The sequence below is a fragment of the Tachypleus tridentatus genome, chromosome 3 (assembly GCF_004210375.1).
Source record: "Tachypleus tridentatus isolate NWPU-2018 chromosome 3, ASM421037v1, whole genome shotgun sequence".
Classification (NCBI taxonomy): Eukaryota; Metazoa; Arthropoda; class Merostomata; order Xiphosura; family Limulidae; genus Tachypleus; species Tachypleus tridentatus.
Window position 1 is genome coordinate 34610132 of NC_134827.1, and position 6685 is coordinate 34616816.

The window sequence follows — 6685 nt, forward strand, 5'->3', positions numbered from 1 at the left end:
ACCTATATTACAAACACCAACTTTACCCATATTACAAACACCAACTTTACCCATATTACAAACACCAACATTAAAGAACGATGACCAAAGTTTCATTTCTTTCTGAATACAAACAAATGATAATTAAAATGTCTATTTTCACTATTAATTCTACTTCCTACCGCTAGGGGCTCAGCGGGAAGTCTCTGGATTTATAACGCTAAAATTCGGTTTTGATACACGTGTTAGGCATGGCACAAATAGTCAGCTCATTGTGTAGCTTTGTGCTTAAAACATTGAGAAGTCGTAATCACGTCGAAGTTTATAAAGGAAATTCGATCACCAGGTTTAATATTTATCTGGTTTTTAACAAATTTGATTATTTAACGTTTGTAACAGTTTCAGGTTTAGATTTTATCACTCAATAAAATAGTAACATTCGTCCCGAAAGATAGAAGACAAAGTTTTAGAAAACAAATCTAACACTTTATCCTGGTTTTGACAGACCAGAAGAAGGCAAAACCCGATAAAAACAAATCTCTGGTTGATCGGTGATGTCGGGGTTGAATATGGCGTTTATTTTTGTCGTGGTGTTTAAGCTGGGAATTTTATTTTCTTATTTATTCAAACAGAATACTTGAAACGTATTTTATTAGTTAACTTAAACTGTTTGTCAACAACTGTACTGCAAAATGTATTGTGGCCAATGTTAAGATAGAGCCCCAAATTTTAGTGTTATAAGCCCTTAAGCCTTACCACTGAGTGGCAGAAGCAGCACCCCCAAACCCCCAGCAATTTAGACACGTTTTGTTGTTTGTATAATGTGCCTCTTTAACTTTATCACGTGGCAGACAAATTTTAAACCGCACAGAGTGAAGTTTTAGAGATTTTCTAGTTTTAACTAACTATTTGTTTATTTGTTTTTGAACTAGAGAGAAAGCAGTTAGTCGTCACCACCCACCGCCAACTCTTAGGCTACTTTTTTTTACCATCGAATAGTGGGATTGACCGTAACTGTATAACGCCCCATCGGCTGAAAGGGCGAGCATGAGTTGTGTGACGGGAATTTAAACCCGCGACCCTCAGATTACGAGTCGAGTGGCTTTAACCACCTGGCCATGCTGAGCCCGTCTTAATTAAAGACTTCTGGTGAAAAGTTGTGGTAAAAACTGCGGTCCGAATAAAAGTTTCACTATTTAATTAGTTAATATTTCACATGTAAACCTTAACTTCAAATTTATAGAAATAACACAAAATATGAACAAAGAATGGATTTGTTTCTGTATGAGTGCAAAACTACACGATGAACTATTCGCAATGTGTTTACCGTATGGGTCGTACCATAAATTTTAGACTTAAGACCCGAAATCGCCGCTGAACCATAGGGGGACTAAAGATAAAAATGAATCGTTTTTGTTTGAACGAAAAGCTGCACAAAGAACTATTCTCACTGCGGGGATCGAATCATAAATCTTAGTTTTAAGCCACGAAGCCTAACTGTGGGAATAAGAAATAAAGATAAGCTATTATTATTATTATTATTATATGAAATCACGAGTAACTATTATAGTAAAATAATTAGCAATATTATTGATTTTTATCTTCGAAGTATGTTTGTGTCTGTTCTAATAATGTTCAAAGTGCATCCGAATCGCTAATATACATCCGAAGATCATAAAATTTGTTAAATCAAATTATGAAAATTGTAACAAGTGTGGTTTCTTTCCTTCTGTTTCCTTTTTTCTGTTTGTTACTGCAAAAGGAAGATTGAAAATAAAAATATCCACATTTTTCTTTTATAACAAAGAAAACCGGTTCAGTTCATTCATCCACAAAATGTTATTAAAAATAGGTTACAGAAAAAAACAAGTTTAAGTCTCTATAATTAACACACGCCCTCAGCGTGCTTTTGAAGTCTCACTCAATTTCGACATCTTGAATCTGCTCTGTCAACTCTTTAGACTTTTTAGTAGAAATTTATGAAAATAATTTTTTAAAATAAATTAACAAACAAGAATTATTAAAACCGGACAATAAAGTTTACTGAAGTTCCCAATTTTTACAAATGTACCATAGAACTAAGCTCGATCTGTTGGAGTATTATGCGAGTGGGATTTATTGTTAATAGTGATCTATATCTTTGTTCGTATGTTTGTAGTTTATTCACAAATCAACACGATGGTTTGTTTGTTTTTGAATTTCGCGCAAAGCTACTCGAGGGCTATCTGCGCTAGACGTCCCTAATTTAGCAGTGTAAGACTGGAGGGAAGGCAACTAGTCATCACCAACCACCGCCAACTCTTGGGCTACTCTTTTATCAATGAATAGTGGGATTGAACGTCACATTATAACGTTCACACGGTTGAAAGGGAGAGCATGTTTGGTGCGACGGGGATTCGAACCCGCGACCCTCGGATTACGAGTCGAACGCCTTAATTCATCTGGCCATGCCAGGCCGTCAACACAATGGACTATCTGTAATACGATATCGGTTTCTAGAGCTCTGTGTCCGATGACATGTCGGTGTGCCACAGGAGAGACGGGAGCGATCCAATCATTAATGTATTACAAAACAAAACACAACATATGATGCAATAAGAACCGTGGAATAAGTTGGACCTGGAACAACATTTCTTCTATAATAGCTCAAAAAATAGTTTTCTAAATACTTCATTGTTTGACGTTTCGTAAACTTTATCCCCTCCAGAGGTTAAACAGTAACTATTAGGCCCTATGACATTAAAAATCTGCTACTGATACATGTAGTGGGCAGAGTATAGGTGACCGTAGATAAAGTCTCAAATAGTTATTGGTTGGCTAAAAACATCTGTTTCAAATTAGACAAATAGACGATATTAAGTCAGTCAGGTTAGAGTGAATGGTTGTGGGTCCAAGGTTCGCGTTCCTTTCCCTAAATATCGCACTTTATACTTTGGAGCCTTAGGTGAAATGTAAAGGGGACCATCCAATCACACTGTTAGATTACAGTAACTCAACAAGTGGCGGTGGATGATGTAAAATAATTACTTTTCTCTCAGCCCGGCACGGCCAGGTGGTTAAGGCACTCGACTCGTAATCCGAGGGTTGCGGGTTCGAATCTCTGCCACACCAAACATGCTCGCCCTTTCAGCCATGGGGCATTATAATGTTACGGTCAATCTCACTATTCATTGGTAAAAAGAGTAGCCCAAGAGTTGCCGGTGGGTGGTGATGACTAGCTTTACGCGAAATTCAAAAACAAAAAAATCTTTCTCTAACTTATCAGCTGAACACTAAGGACGATTAGTGCAGATAGCCTTTTGTGCAGCTTTGCAAGAAATTTCTGAGAAGTTTAAACCAATTTCCAGCCCGGTATGGCCAGATGATTAGAGTGCTCGACTCGCCATCTGTGGCTCGCGGATTCGTATCCCCGTCCTACCAAACATGTCCGTCCTTTCAGCCGTGTGGGCGTTATAATTTTTATGATCAATCCCACTATTTTTCTGTAAAAAAACCCTAGAGTTGGCTAGCGGTGGGTGGTGATGGCTCGCTCCCTTCCTTATGAATTTCGCGTAAAGTTACACGACGAGTACAGAGATGCCAACAATTTCAAATGACTGAGCATAATGATGTAGACAGAGCCCGTACAGATATCGTACAACCAGTTTTAAATCATTCATTTCTGTGGATCCATCTGTGGCTAAACTGTGAACACTGTTAGTAAGTATGCTTGAAATCATTTTGTCATCTTCACAACCCAACATTTGTACAATGGCTGTAGTTTTGGTTCTAACACAACCATATTTTTTCGTTATATCAGAGTCTGGGAACATTTTTCTGAATAGATGTCCTGCATGATCGGCTACAGCTAGGGGTAAATTATGAGCAATGACGAATTGCGTGAACATCACTTCTGCATTTATGGTTTCATATTCTGAATTCTCACTCATAAATGTCGTTATCTGCATCGTTTTTGTCTTCGCCTCAGCCTTTTGTTGGTGAGATGCCGATTTTCTATGTCTGGAACAATCGTTTATCCCGTCATGCACCACAGAAAAATTGATGCGACAAACTGTACAAAACGAATGACTGTCACTGACTTTTGATGCAATGACCGGATATTTTGCGCTATACTCTTTCCTAAATTTTTGATTCACAGTTTTAGTCCTTTTAGATTTGCCAGAAACAAGATAATCTGGTGAACAAGGCCTCTTTTTTTCCATCTTGTGAACGATCGCATTGGTATTTCTATGCCGCTTAGAAAACGAGAAATACCCATCTACGCGAGCGCTGATTGGCTGAAAAGCTCTGATGACGTAACTATGGATTCTCCCACGTACCCAGTATGGAGAAGCACTGCACTCAAACTATTGGTAGACATCGGAGATACAAATATTTTTTATTATTTCAAGCACAAACATGATTATCGCAAGTAGCCATTTGGACTATGTCTTTTATTTATTATCAAAATTTATTTGTATCTCACTAGAAATTTTCTTTTCACCCCTTTCAAGCCCTGGAGGAACAATTTATCACTTTATTGTATAGGCCTATGTAATATATAATAATTTGGGAGTTGCAACAAGTCGTAATATTTGTCTGTATGAGCGTATAGTCATAATGTATTCACCAAAATCGTAATGGTTGGCATCTCTGAGAGTATCTGCGCTAGCTGTCCTTAACTTAGGTGTGAAAGTTCAAAATTAAGGACCACTACTAATTACTTAAATATCATTAAACGAAAATTCTAAAATAAAAAAGAAACTAAAGTAAATAAAAAGTATTTACTATTAATTTATTTTCCGAAAATTACGTAGAGGTCGTTAAAGTAGGAATGTTAACAAAATTGCCAATTTCCTGTCTATTTCTACAACGACTTGTGTGTATTATATTTATTACATATTACTGGGAGATATACCAGTTTATCCTTTTTTGTTTATCCTTAAATACAAAACTCTATAATGGGTTTTTCAAATAATAGGCGAAAGGTAGCAGCGTCAGTTCGCTTGTACTATCAGACACCTCGTCACCGTCAGTCACAGAATTTGGTAATTTAACTAATGAAACTACTGCACATAGTGACTGGTACAGAACCAGGACATCGTTTCTATATGGTGATTAGTATAGAAACAGGACAACGTCACGAACCAGATGACAAATATACTAACTGGTTCTATACAGTGTTTACTACACTGAAAATACAGAATAACGCTATTCTAAGGCACTATAGTTGATGAAAATGTCACATTTTGAACACTATAATAAAGATTCTGGAAGTTGAAACTTCAGGATGGTAGCATATCCTGATTACTGAATTTTAGGACAACAGAACGTCATAAATAACAAGTTATAGTACAATGTAACATCCTAAATAACAAATTATAGTACAATGTAACATCCTAAATACCAAGTTATAGTAAAATATAACATCCTTAATAACAAGTTATAGTAAAATATAACATCCTTAATAACAAGTTATAGTACAATATAACATCCTAAATAACAAGTTATAGTACAATGTAACATCCTAAATACCAAGTTATAGTACAATATAACATCCTAAATAGCAAGTTATAGTACAATATAACATCCTAAATAACAAGTTATAGTACAATGTAACATCCTAAATAACAAATTATAGTACAATGTAACATCCTAAATACCAAGTTATAGTAAAATATAACATCCTTAATAACAAGTTATAGTAAAATATAACATCCTTAATAACAAGTTATAGTACAATATAACATCCTAAATAACAAGTTATAGTACAATATAACATCCTAAATAACAAGTTATAGTACAATGTAACATCCTAAATACCAAGTTATAGTACAATATAACATTCTAAATAACAAGTTATAGTACAATATAACATTCTAAATAACAAGTTATAGTACAATATAACATTCTAAATAACAAGTTATAGTACAATATAACATTCTAAATAACAAGTTATAGTACAATATAACATTCTAAATAACAAGTTATAGTACAATATAACATCCTTAATAACAAGTTATAGTACAATGTAACATCCTAAATAACAAGTTATAGTACAATATAACATCCTAAATAACAAGTTATAGTACAATGTAACATCCTAAATAGTAAGTTATAGTACAATGTAACATCCTAAATAACAAGTTATAGTACAATATAACATCCTAAATAACAAGTTATAGTAAAATATAACATCCTTAATAACAAGTTATAGTACAATATAACATCCTTAATAACAAGTTATAGTACAATATAACATCCTAAATAACAAGTTATAGTACAATATAACATCCTAAATAACAAGTTATAGTACAATATAACATCCTTAATAACAAGTTATAGTACAATATAACATTCTAAATAACAAATTATAGTACAATATAACATCCTAAATAACAAGTTATAGTACAATATAACATCCTAAATACCAAGTTATAGTACAATATAACATCCTAAATAACAAGTTATAGTACAATATAACATCCTTAATAACAAGTTATAGTACAATATAACATCCTTAATAACAAGTTATAGTACAATATAACATCCTTAATAACAAGTTATAGTACAATATAACATCCTAAATAACAAGTTATAGTACAATGTAACATCCTAAATAACAAGTTATAGTACAATATAACATCCTTAATACCAAGTTATAGTACAATATAACATCCTAAATACCAAGTTATAGTACAATATAACATCCTTAATAACAAGTTAT